Raw genomic sequence first — 15,788 nt, forward strand, 5'->3', positions numbered from 1 at the left:
TAGTGGAGTCATCAAAATCATATTTGGTTGTATTAAAATGTTGTAGGACTATTAGTTCAATTAGACTACCGATCCTCCCTAAGAATGGGATTAGCATACCCATTGGGGAATTGGGTTTGCTAATCCAATCCCTTTGAATTGAAAATAAAAGACCATTTTTAATATTATTATGTTTTAAATAATTTATTAGTGAAAGAAATACTTAAATTTTTTTATAAATATATTTTTTTATATTTAGTGAATTTTTAAATGTGTTAAGCAAAATTTATATTTTTTAGAACCAAAAAAAAAAAAATGATAATTATAATATTGAAAATACTAAAAACTTAAAAATATTAATTTTATATATTAATACTATCTCTAGCATAACTAATCCAGTAACATTTTTTATCCTACATCTCTAACCTAATACTAGTACATTAGTAATCTCCTCACTCAATTACACCATACTTTAATTCCTTTCATCCTATGGAGCCACGACCTATATGTGTAGAAATTTGTGTAGTCTTGCCACGGAGTGGTTATTGGGTATTCTTGAAGAATGGCCATATGGTGTTTTCACGTATTGTGATTGTTGAAAAAAGGAAGACTCATGATTTTGTGTCAGGTGATTGAAACATGAAAGGGCATGGCGTATGATGATTAGTGAAGGAGTCTGAATACATGACACTCTAGGAGCATTGAATAGTTTTTCCTTAACATGAAAAAAGGATCATATACATAATTGTTTTGGCGCTAAAATAGTCAAAAAGTCACTACAAAAAAGTGTTAACTGTTTTCTCTACTTTTTAATGTACGTTCATAAAAAATAAAAAATTCAACTAAAATAATCAGTTCCCAAAACAACCTATAGTTAGGTGGCATTTGTTTCTCTTGATTAGGAGAATCGAACTAAAAAATATAGGGTAAAATATAGTTTTAATTAGATCAATTTTATCTTAATTTTTCATATTGTATCAATTTAATTTAATTAATAATATTTTTTTAGAAATTAGACTGGAATTGAAGGGGAAAGAAGTCTTACTCATTCTCTTCAAAATGACTGGGGTTGATGCCCATTTTAAAAGATCCATTCCCTTTGGGATAGACTGTTTTTGTCCTTTGTTTAATTCTTAATAGATGCTATCAATTTGATTAAATAGATATAATTGAAAAAATAATTGTTTAGTATAATATAATACTTTTTTTCAAAAAAAACTAAAATCTAGTTTGGTAAATATATATATACTTAACGTTTTTTTATTTTTTAAATACATCTAATCTAGATGCACTTAAATAGTATAATATTTATGAAAAACTCTAAAAATATTCACCAAATACAAAAAAATAAATAAATCAAAAAATAATCAAAAAATAAAAAAATTTAGTACATTTTCGTATTTGTTGTATTCAATAATTTTTTCAAAATATTTTTGTACAAATTTTATACTTTTAAAGTATATCAAGATTACGTGGATCTAAAAAATAAAAATAAAAATGCTTTAAAAAAATCATTAAAAATATGAAAATATGAATTGAAAACTCAGAAAATTATTTTTGAAAACTCAAACCAAATAGAGTATTATTTGTAAATTTAAAAGTTTTGTAAAACTATGCACAAATAACTTAATACCTATTATGATTTTATAATATACATAAAATCAATTGATTTTCTCTTACTCCGCCCAAGATAAATTAGTTGTATTATGTTTAAAATGATTGATTTTATTTTTCATAACATAAAATAAAAATAAAATTAACATACATTGTTAATATAACGGCAAACTTGCATTACCTTATTGGTGGGACACTACAAACCAAAATATACATTTAACCATCTTAAACTTTATTCTTTATTGAATTATTTATCCATTAAAATCATAAACAAAATATAGTATTAAATTTGATAGATTCTTGCAATCTAAGAAATTAATGAAGTAATGAAAATAATTAAATTTTAATCTTAAATTACAAAACTAAAAAGAAAAACAAAACAATTGAAATCATGTATAGTCACTACAACGAAATGCACTTTTGGTGACTAAAAAAAAATTTAGTCGCCAAAAGTTGTGGAATTGGTGACCAAATAGGGATGGCAATCTGAAACCGGCCCGATGGGGACCCGACCCCCCGATCCCGAATATAACGGTTATTCCCCGAAAATACCCCCGACGGGCCGGGGATGGTGATAAAAAAAAAATCCTCGATGATATTCGGGCCGGGGACGGGGACACATGTTTCAGTCCCGGCCCGCCCCGGCCCCGGCCCCGTTGGTCCCCCCGAATGATATATATATTATATATATATTATATATCCCCGGTCATTCCTATCTTTTATTCATTTAGATATATATATTTATTCATTTAGACTTTTTTTGATTTCATCTCCATCTACTCTCTCTCTCATAAAGTAGATCTACTCTCTCTCTCTCCATTCCTCACATCTCTCCTCCTCCTCAACGGATCACATCGCCATCATCTCTCTCTCCCTCACTCACGGCGGCTCCTCTCTCTCCTCGCAGAACCCCCGCAACCACAGCCCTAAGAATGGCCGCGGCGGCTCTGTTCGGCCTCAGTCCGTCGATCCTCCACCACCACATCCTCTACCGCAGATCTGAACAACACAGCCTCTGCCCGTCCTCCGCCGCAGATTTCGACATCACTCCCTCCTCCGTCGCAGCACCACTTCTATCCGGCCTCCGTCGCAGCTCCGGTGTTTGACCTAGACGACGGCATACGGCTTAAGCACTCCCTCCTCCGTCGCAGCACCACTTCATCACTCAGATCTGTTTTTTGTTTTTTTTTTCAAGTTGTTGTTGATCACCAGTTCATCATCACTCAGATCTATTTATTTATTTATTTATTTTTCAAGTTGTTGATGATGAAGATGATGATAGATATGTTTGTGTGTGTGTTTGTGTTTCAGATTATTTTTTTTTAAAGTTTTTTATTTTTAAGTTGATGATTGTTGATGATCATGAAGAAACAGATTTTAAAAAAAAAAATTTGTTGTGTTTCTGTGTTGAACAAAATTAAAAAAAAAAAACAAAAACAAAAACAGGTCGGGGATTTTTCGGGGTTAGGGAAACCCGATCCTCGTTAGAGAGCGGGGGCGGGGGGGTTGATGGTGTCCCCGTCGGGGATCGGGGGCGGGGACGGGGATTTTTTGGTCTTCGGGGATCGGGGACGGGGAGGGTGATCCCCGGCCCCGCCCCACCCCGCCCCGTTGCCATTCCTATGACCAAAAACTTTTTTAATCACAAAAGTATAATATTTAGCTACTCATTGTTTTTTAGTCGGGAAATTTTTTAGTCGCCAAATATTTAGTTTTAGCTATTAAAATTATTTAGTTGCTGATTAAAAAATAAAAAATTACTTTTTCTCTTTGGCGACTAAAAATTTAGTCACCAAAAATCTATTTTCAACGACTAAAAAAAATGTTAGTCGCCAAATAGTTAGTTTTGGCTACTAAAATGATTTAAGTCGCCTAATGAGAAATAAAATTTAATTTTTATGTTTGGCGACTAATTGTATACTTTATCATTACTTATCCTTGTGTCCTTATATTTTTTGTATTAATTTTATTTGGTTTAACTTGTTAAAAAAGCCCTCAATATAATTATGTTAAATTTGTAGATTTTTTTTTTAATCTCAAAAAGGTCAGTATAATTTATTCTTTATTTTGTTTCACTTGTTTTCTTTTATATAGGAGTTTCTATCGTAAGATAATTTTATTAGATTGACATTTATAAGAGTTCACCTCCCCATTCTTGTGTTTTTCTCCTAATTTAATTCCCTTTAGGGAGAATTGAACTTATGATGTCTCCTTAGGATTAAACCTTTAGAAGAGTCATGCTTATATAAGGCCCATTTGGGAAACGATTTTTTTAGTAACTTTTTGACTAAAATGTGAGGTAAAAAAAAAAAACAATAATGATATGCACACAAAGAACCAAATACAGAACCAGACACAAACTGTTCATCCAAACGACCGACCAAATAGCTGACCGGATGACAAGGTTGTTGACCACAACTATTATCTTGTCAATCATAGTTGTCATCTTATTGACCGCGACTATCGTCTTGTCGTCCGAGGTTATCATCTTGTCATCTGGTCGAGTGCTTGGTCATCTAGCCGGTCATTCAGATGAATAATTTCTGTATTTGGTTTTGTGCTTGGTCCTATGTATGCGTAACATTATTGAAAACATAAATAAGTTTGAAAATGACTTTTTTAACTTTTTACTAAAAAAATTGTATAAAATAGAGTGAACGGAAAAAAAATTTGACTTGAGTTGAATTTTTTGAACTTTCTAATACTTTTTTTTTAACTTCTCCACTGAAATCAACACTTCCAAGCGTGGCTGATTATTGACTACATATCTCTTAAACTATAAAAAAAATATATATATATATCATTTTGATTCCTTAAATTATACAAACATATAAATAGACCTCTTAAATAATTGAGAACTATTACTTTGCCCCTAAACTATAAAAATATATAATAAATCCCCTAAACTATTGATATGTTTCACTTTGACCCCTTCTATTAGAGGGTTCAATTGATACATTTTTATAATTAAGGAGTTTATTTGTACACTTTTATAGTTTACATATAGCATTATTGTATATATAAATATTTTCCCTTATCTTATAAATAATTTATTTATTTATTTATTTAATTTTATTTTTTTAACAACTCTTATCCTACTAAAAAAAAAACTCTTTATCATCTTCATGCCCTCTTTTAATACATTTTAATAAATTTTTGTATTTTATTGTATTCAATAATTTTTTTTAAGATTTTTGTATAAATTTTATAATTTTTAATATATCAAGATTAAATGGATCTAAAAAGTTTTAAAAAATTGATTAAAATATTTTTAAAAATTACTAAAAATATAAAAATACAAATTGAAAACTCAAAATTATTTTTAAAAATTCCAAACAGTAACTAGTCCATCTCCCTTTATTGTACGTTGCGCCTCTTAAATATTTTTAAAAATTCCAAAAATAAAAAATTACATTTTATCTTTGGTGACTAAAAATTTAGTCGCCAAAAATCTATTTTCAACGACTAAACAAATTTGTCACCAAATAGTTAGTTTTGACTACTAAAATTATTTAGTCACCGAATGAAAAATAAAAAATTAATTTTTATCTTTGACAACTAAAAATTTAGTGGCAAAAATCTATTTTTAGCGACTAAATAAAATTTTACTTGCTAAATAGTTGGTTTTGACTTAAAATTATTTAGTCGCCGAATGAAAATTAAAAAATTAATTTTTATCTTTGGCTGTTAAAAATTTAGTCACCAAAAATCTATGTTCAGTGACTAAAAGTTAGTCGGCAAATGTGTTCAAAATTTTAGTGGGAAATTTAGGTTGTGTTCGGAAGGGTTTTCAAACTATAATTCTACCCACACATTCTAATACCATGTTTGGATAGGGTTTTCAAATTATATTTCCACAACAAACAAAAAACTCTGTGTCAGGCGGGATTTTCAATTAATTTTTTTTAAAATTTGGCTTAACCAGTCGTCCGACCGGTTGACTGGCCGGTCAACCGGAACATGGCAAATTTATTTATTTATTATTTATTTTTTGCAATTGGCACCTTTTTTTTATGTTTAATAAAACAATATTTTCGGATTTTTTTAAATTTTTTTATGAGCTTTTAATAGATTTTTGAGTTGTGTGTTTGGTTATGAGTTGTAAGTTTTTGTATTAGATATTATATGTCACATCAAAAATTCTCACTCAATTTAATACTCTTTTCAAAACTCATTCACCAAACAAATTTTTCACACTCAAATCATAATTCCAAAACTCACAAACTTAAAATACGACTCTATTATCAAATCATATTTAAAAAATTCTACCAAATGCTACCTTAGTCTTCACACTGTTCTTTCTCTCTTGCTCGCCCTCTCTCTCTCTCTCTCTCTCACACACACACACACACACACAGAATCAATCGCCCCGCCCTCATCTCAGCATCACACACGACCACCGTGTCTGTCAATCTTCCACCGTCGAACATAGCCACCACAACTCACCATTGCCTCGCCTCCCATCGACATTCAGGTTATTCAGTCCTTTTCCGACTGAAGTTTTTGACTGATTTCGATACATGTAGAGATAGTTATGTATATATATATATCGTAATCTTCGTTCAATTTTTTGTAGATTTCTTCGACATTGTGCTTGCTTTCTTTACCGATTAAAGTTTTGACTGATTTCGATTCATATAGTTATGTATCTATCGTATTTAAGTTTTGATTTTGACTGATCCATCCACAAAATTGTATTATCTATCCAACCCGTCGATATATCTGAACATCACGAAGGTACTCTCTCTCTCTCTCTCCCAGATAATTCCTCCTTAGAGTTGCAGATCTTGATTCGCCATTGAAGAACTCTCTCTCGGAAGCCCCTCTCTCTTTGTTTCGTCTCTTCCTTCTTTTCTTCTTATTTTACAATCTTAATCTGCTCCTAGGGTTTGGATTAAGGCCATAGAGTTTGGATCGATGGATTCATTATACATCCCCTGCGTTGAGCATGCGAAGCAATGGCTTTCCAATTCCAATCATCCAATCGATTCCGATCCGAATGTTACTTGTATGCATACTTCATCACAAGTTTTTGATTTTGTGGATTTTTTTTATTTATTTATTTTTTTCTTTTCTGTGTGTTTTGGTGAATTTGATTCGTAGATGTGGAAATTATGCCTCTTTTCAGATGCCCGTGCATGGCTCCATGGTGCCGGTCCAAGTGGAAGGTTCGGATGAGCAATACCAGCAGGTAGAAATTGATTTCCTCCGAAAAAATTTGATTTTTTCCCTCTTCTATTTGATAATATCATGATTAGACATGCTCCATTAAATCACATATGAATTACATATCTGATAATGATATTATGGTCTTTGCTAAGTTTGCATCGGTTTGTTTTGGTGATTTTTATTTATCTACAACTCCCACTATAGTGATGAACAAAGGTATACAGTAAGTCTATGGTTTTGAGGCCTTTAAGAGTTGAGATCAATATAATGTATCAAGTGTTGTTGGTTGTCTACTATTAACAGAAGAAAACTATGTTGTCTTGAATTCAGTGAATTTAGTGCAAACAGAAATATTCAGTTAACCTGGTTTTCATTTTTTAATATTACTTGCTGCTGTACCAAGGTTATTCTGCTTTGCTAAAGAATAATGTGATTACAGGACTTTGAATTATTGAACCATGTTATAATCTTTTAATCCAGTTCTTCACAAGAAAGATAAATACCAATTCAAATTCAATCCTTTGCCAAAAGTCAATCACAACTTTGTTTTGAAAAATTACACTGGTTGCACTCTGTTTCTGCAATGTCCTTGTGCTCCTCGAGTTGTTTTGACGAGCTCATTAATTTAAAATGGAATTGTTGGTAAATTGGGGAGCTGTGTGAGACTATTAAATTAAGGATTGCAATGTGGATCAAAGTATCTTGCCCCTCCTTGGATTTTTCAATTAATGATATTATTTTCAACTTGCAAAAAGTCAGTTTGCATTAGGGGGATTGGTTAGCAGGCCTGGGGTAAAGTATTTAGGCTGGTGATTTTGCTTTAGGTTTGTGCTGACATTACTTGTTTTTGCTATACAATCTTTTGTACCATTTCCTAATTCCATGTTTCGATACCCATTTAGGCTTTAGTTATTTTAAACTTTGTGTCAATCACTCCTACACCTATATAATCTCATATTAAATAATCTGAATTTTTTTGTATGGTTGGGATTGTTTGTCTTACTTTTTGTTGAATTTGGATTGAAGGTTTACTTTAAGGATTAAACTAGGATTAGTAAGGGACCTATTTATACATCTTGTGGGATTATTTCAAAGGGGAAAAACTCTACTTTAACTTGTTGGATTCATAAAAGTGAAGTTATTCATTATCTTCATCATGAATATGCCAAGGCTCCTCTATTTGCTGTTGGAACTAGTATTGGTGCTAACATTCTGGTATGTAGTGATTGCTGGATCTGTTTCATACCTCATATATTTAAGTTTGACTTCGAATGTTTCAAATTATTCTCTTAAATTGTTTCATTAGTTTTTCTTTTTTGTATTCTACAGGAATACTGTGTAAAGATCACAATTATTATTCAATGCATGTTATGAGAAAGTTGTGTATCATGCGTGTTTACTTGTCGAGATGATTCAAGTTATGTCTTTTCTTTTTTATATTAAAATATTCATACACACACACACACATACACACATATATATATCTGTTTTATGCTTTGTTTCCATGCTTGGCATTTAGCCATGATGTTAACAAGTTTGGGATTTATGCCCATGAAGCATTGAAATCTTTTTGACTGCTTTATGTTGTACTTGTTTTGAAGTCATTATTGAGAAGTAGATTCTTGCAAAGTAGAAGATTGGTCCAAGACAAGAGACCCTCCTCTTCTGTGGCAGCAAGTGAATTGGGTTTTTTGAGGCAAAGACACACATAGTGGTTTAAGGTATTTGGTTTTAATGCTATATCTACAATAAGAGTGGCTTCTTTCTTTTTATTTCTCAGAAATATTTTTCCTGCACTAACTACCATGCAAGGTTGCTTTTACTACCTGCCTTATTTGGGTGTGTGTGTGTCTTTGTGTGGTGGTCTGTTTTCCTATAGCTAATGCTTGTTATTTTGGTTGTGGAAGAGAAAATCATGTTAAAGTAGACCCAAACAACTTCACCAAGTTTTCTAGCAATTTTCTAGGTTACAAATTTGATTCTAGTGAATTACATGCTTCATGAATTCATTGTTCAGAATTGTGGTGTTGACATATTGTAACATAGTATCTCTGTGAAAGTAGCCATTTTGTACAAATAATGCCAAAGGTTGGGTCTGTACTCAATCTACCTCTCTACCCACATCCAATGGGGACTAAACTACGCATACTCTTTTTTATTTTTATTTTTGTAGTATTAAATGGTAGTTTCTCACCTTTGTCCTCTACGTGGTTTTACGACTCACAACTCTATTGCAGGGTTCAGATGGCAATTGCCCTATTTGGTAAGAAGAATTTTATTTATATGATACTAAAAGTTCTACAAAAATACTTCACATATTGACATTATTGTTTTGGAGAACTTGGAATTGTTTTGACATTATACAAATAAGAGGAGAAACGAAATAACACATTAATTCGTTAACTAATTAATTAATTATGTAAAAAAAGACGAAATGGCTGTCACAGATTGCTTCCCCATGACAAATACGACCTGTGACAATAGACGGAATGTAATTCGGACCCGTAGATTAGGAGTTCGAAAATGCCTTAAACTTGGTCGAAAAATGGCGTTCCGGAGGCGAAAATTCAAAACAGCCCCCGAACTACCGTGTGGCTGTCACGGACAGCTTCCCCATGACAAAACGACCTGTGACAAAAGACGGAATGTAAATAGCACGCGTAGGTTGGGAGTTAGAGCCGAAAACGTCTTAAACTTAGTCGAAAAATGGAGTTCTGGGGGCAAAAATTCAAAACAGCCCCAAACCACCATGTGGTTGTCATGGACAGCTTTCCCATGACAAACACGACCTGTGACAACAGACGGGATGTAAATAGCACGCGTATGTTGGGAGTTAGAGCCGAAAACGCCTTAAACTTAGTAAAAAAACGGCGTTCAGAGGGAGAAAATTCAAAACAGCCCCCGAAACACTGTATGGCTGTCACGGACAGCTTTCGCATGACAAATACGACCTGTGACAATAGACAGGATGTAAATAATGCGCATAGGTTGGGAGTTAGAGCCGAAAACGCCTTAAACTTGGTCGAAAAATGGTGTTCCAGGGGCAAAAATTCAAAACAGCCCCCCCGAACCACTGTGTGGCTGTCACGGACAGCTTCCCCATGACAAATACGTCCTGTGACAAAAGACAGAATGTAAATAGCACGTGCAGGTTGGTAGTTAGAGCCGAAAATGCCTTAAATTTAGTCGAAAAATGGCGTTCCGGGGGCAAAAATTCAAAACAGCCCCCGAACCATTGTGTGGCTGTCACAGACAGCTTCCCCATGACAAATACGACGTGACAAGAAGCGGAATGTAAATAGCACGTATAGGTTTGGAGTTAGAGCCGAAAGCGCCTTAAACTTAGTCGAAAAAATGGCGTTTCGGGGGCAAAAATTTAAAAGTCCCGAAACCACCGTGTGGCTGTCACAGACAGCTTCCCCGTGACAAATACGACCTGTGACAACAAACGGAATGTAAATGGCACGCTTAGGTTGGGAGTTAGAGCCGAAAGCGCTTTAAACTTAGTCTAAAAATGGCTTTCCTGGGGCGAAAATTCAAAACAGCCCCCGAACCACCGTGTGGCTGTCACAGACAGCTTCCCCTTGACAAATATGACCTGTGATAACAGACGGAATGTAAATAGCACGCTTAGGTTAGGAGTTAAGAGCCAAAAACGCTTTAAACTTAGTCGAAAAATGGCGTTTCAGGGGCGAAAATTCAAAACAGTCCCCGAACCACCATGTGGCTGTCAGGGACAGCTTCCCCGTGACAAATATGACCTGTGACAATAGACGGAATGTAATTTGGACCCGTAGATTAGGAATTAGAGTTGAAAACGCCTTAAACTTAATCGAAAAATAGCGTTTTGGGGCCGAAAATCTAAAACAGCCCCGAGTCATCGTGTGGTTGTCACGGACAGCTTCCCCGTGACAAATATGAAATTTCAGCTATAATAAAGCAAATACAAAAAGTAGAGATGGTGTAGATCTCCTTAATAGAACAATTGGATAATAAAAAAATTGGGAAAAGAAAATATTGGGAACATTCCTTCTCTTTTTTTTTCATGGTCATATTAGGACTTGAAAACTTGTTTATTTTGATGGGCAAATTACATACACCCCACTTGAAGTTTAGCTAAATTACATATTACCCTTTGAGGTTTCAAAAATTACATCCTGCCCCACCGCTGGGTTGGCACCAATGGGGCTCTCTGATAAAAAGACTACCAATGTGACTTCCTTGCTAACATGGGCTTCCTCCCAAAATTTCAACTTGGACATCCATAGGACTCCTTCCAATGGATTTCTTATAACATTCTTGCTGAGATATTGCAAATTGCTACCCCTAAAAGCTTTTGACTCCATATGAGCCTAATCACCATTGTTTCTGTTTTTGTTTAGTTTCTAATTACTTAAAAAATAAAATGATTTTGTAATTGATTCCATGAAAATAATAACTTTCAAGTTGTATCTAATTTATTTATTTATTTATTATATAATTGTGAATGCGAATGTTATTCAATAAAATGTTAATGGATATTATTTTTTTGTTACAGATTGATGATGTTCATCAATCTTGGCATGGATACAGTGATGTTTTTGGGACAGATTGATGATGTTTGTACGGGTGTAATTTACATTATATTTTTGTTTATGGAAAACATGTACACCTGATATGTTTTATTAGTAAAATTTTGTTTAATTTGGATTTTAATTGTTGGTTTAGATAGTATACGTATTTGTTGGATTATACTATGTTTATGGATTCTTATTTTCTTTGATATGTACAGTTAATAGTTAAGTTTTGTATATGGTTGGAAATTGAATGCTACAGGTTGTGGAGAAATATTTTTATCAAATGGTTGAGAATCGAATGAATGAATGAATAATTTTGTATATGCGCAAGTTACAGGTGGCGCAAAAAATATTACTGAACAATTTATAAAAACTTAATGAGACTTTTTAGTGACTAAACAAATATCACATGTTGACTTTGGCTACTAAAACTTTAGTCGCCAATTGTAAAAAAATTGAAGCTTTTGGCTATTAAACTTTTAGTCGCCAATTGTAAAAAAAAACTTTTGACTACTAAATTTTTAGTCGTCAATTCTCAAAAAGTGAAACGTTTAGCTATCAAATAATTAATGGCCAAGCATATATGCTCAATTGGCTACTAAATAATTTAGTCACTAAAATTAAATATATATATATATATATGTATATTTAAGCTTAATTGGCTATCAAATAATTTAGTCGCTAAAAGTAAAAATATATGGCGCTTAAAGTTTTAGTCGCCAATATGTCACTTTTTGGCTATCAAAAAATTTTAGTCGACGGTTGTCTTCCCCGACGAACTATTGGCGACCAAACTGGTGATCAAATATATTAGTCGTCAAAAGTAATTGGCGACTAAAATAAGACTTTTGGCGACTAAAATAAGACTTTTGGCAACTAAAATTTTAGTTGCCAAAAGTGAAATTTCTTGTAGTGTAGTATGGTAGAGTTTTCATTTCAAAACAAAATATCTTTCAAACCAAATATGTACATATTATATTTTGGATTTTGTAAAACAAAATAAAAATTAGATTTTGATTGGAGCACTCATACTATCATCCACAGCAGTACCATTAAAAAACATTTCCTACCATATCTCAAAGTAAGACTTGTAAAAAAAAAAAACAAAAGAAAAGAAAAAAAAACAAAGACTAACAGGAACAATGCTACAACCAAAAGACAATTTATATGAACACCATTAAAATTGCATTCTACCAAAAATCTAATGTATATGAGCACTATTGAAATTTCTAATGCATATCAAACCTGTAATTTTATCAATAAATACAAAAATTGTGTCTTTGTGCAAGTATATTCAAGCTATTTCAATAATAGAAGTATACCATCAATGAGAAGAAACATAATGAACAGATAGTAATATTCATTCAAAATTTATCGTATAAAATATAAATCTTACTAGACATTTAATAAATAAATAATAATGCTCAGGCCACATCATAATGAGAAAAAAATTATTGGTTGTTTCTGCATTTCATTTCTAACCATTGTGCTATTGAGAGACACCTCTTCTACTATGATTTGAGATAAGTTTCTCAGGCTTCTTGTCTCTAATTTGCTGTACTATTTTCCTTTATGTCCAATCCAAAAGGGAAAAAAACATTTCCTTAGTGTAGCATAAATACACACACAAAATCTGTAATACAAACAAGCACGCATGCAAATCAATTGAATGAGAAAGAATAGATTTATAGCATACATGGAAAACACAAAAATATTGAAAATCCAAAAATCACAATTAGAAAAGTAGCAACACTTGATCAACATGATCGTGAAAGGATAATATATAACTTTTAATCGGATAGACTCAATAGTTTAAATTTGAAGATAAAACTCTTAAGAATTTTAGAAAAAGAATATCAAATAAAATCTTCTAAGAGAGGAAGGGGGAGGGAGGAGTTTTCAATAAGATAAATGTGTGTGTTTTTTTTTTTTTTTTTTTGGGGGGGGGGGGGGGGGAAATCAAATCAATAAAACTCTAATCACAAAAGTAGCAACACTTAATCAGTATGATTGCAAAAGGATAATATATAACTTTCAATCGGATAGACTCGATGGTTTAAATTTGAAGATAAACTCTAACAATTATGGAAAGAGGAAATCAAATAAAATCTTCTAAGAGAGGAAGAGGGAGGGAGGAGTTTTCAAAAAAATAAGATAAATGTGGGGAAAAAAAAGCAAATCAATAAAACTCTAATAATAAAAGTATTGAGAGTAAAATATTTCATTTATTTTTTAATAATTAGATTTGGAAGAAGAAAAAAAAATCAATTTCAAATTTAAAGATATATAAAAATAAGATAAATGTGGGGAAAAAAAAGCAAATCAAATAAAACTCTAATAACAGAAGAATTGAGAGTCAAATATTTTATTTATTTTTTAATAATTAGATTTGGAATCTTAAATTATATTTGATCATATCTTCGAAGAATTGAGAGTGGAATATGTCATTTATTTTTTAATATTTAGAATTGAAATAATATATTATTTTATCATGTGCTGTCACGACCCAAACCCGCTCCTAAGGGTTTAGCATCGTAACCGGCTAGTAATCCGTGATTAGCAAAGGCCTACTTAATAGTAATAATAATTATACAATAGGAGGGGCCGACGGAAGCTTGTAAATAATAAAATATAATGTCCAAAGAGCTCTAAGGACTTAAATGCACAAACAACTTCTATATATATTTACCGATACACACATAAGTCCAAGTCCATATCCAAACATATATGTCAACACTTAAATCCAAAGCACGTCTAAGTACAAAATAAAAGACGTATTGGGGAATTAAATCCCAAAGCCAAAACAAATTATGAAACATTCACTTGACTTCATATAGCATTCAAAAAGGTGGATTTAGATCACCCAAAAAGCCTTGACATAACAGTTCGGAACCTCGCGGTGAGGTACAATAGGTTAGCTTGACAAAACGGAATCAAGTCGATGCTGCTAACTTTGCTCTGGTGCTTGACCACCAAGTAAGAAGCAAAAAAATTGAATAGATATAAGTACCGAATTGAATAGGATTGATTGAATAACAGAAGGATATGATTGTAATCTAATTGTGCTTGACTTTGCTTGTTTAGGTCGGACGCTGCTTTTTAGACACATAGTCAGGGAGCCTACTGTGAGTAACAATGTTGTAAAATTATGTTCAATTATAATTATTTTTTGAATGATTAACTGTACTGCTTTCTAAAATGATATTGTTTACAAAATGAATGTTTGTCCCATTTTATGAACTATACTCGGGGCATCCATAGCAACTTACTGTTACTGTTACTGCTACTGCTACTGTTACTGTTACTGTTAATCTTGCCATGCATGTATCAATTTCCATCTATATCAACAAATCTTACAACTAAACTTAGAGTTCCTTAAACACTCTTGAATTTCTTATGTTTTGAGTACATTACTTCAAGTTCATAAGGGTAAAGAGAGGAGTTCTTACCTAGAGTAAACAATTTGAGTAGTCTTCAATGTTTTCCCTAGCCCTCTCTTCAATTTCTTCTTCTTCTTCTTCTTCTTCTAATCTTAGTTGAACTCTCAAATGCCTACTCCTCCCTTCTCTCTCTACGTGTGTGTGCAAAGGACTCAACCAAACCTACTATCTTCCCTTTTACCAATTAAATGGATAAATAGATGAGTAGGATTTTAATTAATTCAACTAAAGCTAATAAATCATTTCTAATTAAATTAAATTAATCCTTTTCACAATATAATCTTAATTACATCAAATTTCATTATATTAGTGTGAATTGGGCTGTAATTCCTACCCAATTTCATAATTCTAACTTGTTAAAGTTAACAAATCAGACAGGTTTAATTTTCACCCTAACCTATCTGTCCACAATAATATAATTCAAATAATCACATGGCAATTCAATAACGCTTCATAACACATAATCACATAATTAACAATAAGCATATAATCAACATAATTAATTTGCTTAATTAAGGAGGTGGTCGTCACACGTGCATAGCACGGGTGACATGCTAGTAATAGAAAAATTGAGAGTAAAATATTCCATTTATTTTTTAATAATTAGATTTGGAATCTTAAATTAGATTTGATCATATCTTCGAAGAATTGAGAGTGGAATATGTCATTTATTTTTTAATATTTAGATTTGAAATATCTTAAATTAGAGTTGGTCATATTTTGAGTTCTATATGCATATTATTTCAAATTTTACTTTTTTTAAAAAAAATATATAAAAAATGACTTTTTATTAGAAATTAGGAAAAATGAAAAGAAAAACTTCTTAGACTGCCAAGTAGAAGAGATTGTCTCAATTTTAAATGAGAGGCCAAGTTTAACAGTTTGGAAGCTTTAGAAACTACACTACATTTATATATAGATATAGTATAGATAGTATAGGTTTAAGACTATATTGAGATAGTTCTCACTGTCTTGCTATGATTTTTCATTTTGTGAAGCATGATTTGTCAAATTAAATATGATCTATATG

At 32.0% G+C, this 15,788-nt stretch overlaps 1 protein-coding gene across 1 annotated transcript in view; it reads left to right on the forward strand.

The window, feature by feature from the left end:
- The window catches only part of LOC114256870 (uridine nucleosidase 1), a 240,550-nt gene that overhangs the window by 98,547 nt on the left and 126,215 nt on the right, over window positions 1-15,788 (forward strand). The window lies entirely within an intron of this gene.

Source organism: Camellia sinensis, chromosome 2 (genome assembly GCF_055761805.1).
Source record: "Camellia sinensis isolate YWXY chromosome 2, ASM5576180v1, whole genome shotgun sequence".
In the NCBI taxonomy this organism is placed as follows: Eukaryota; Viridiplantae; Streptophyta; class Magnoliopsida; order Ericales; family Theaceae; genus Camellia; species Camellia sinensis.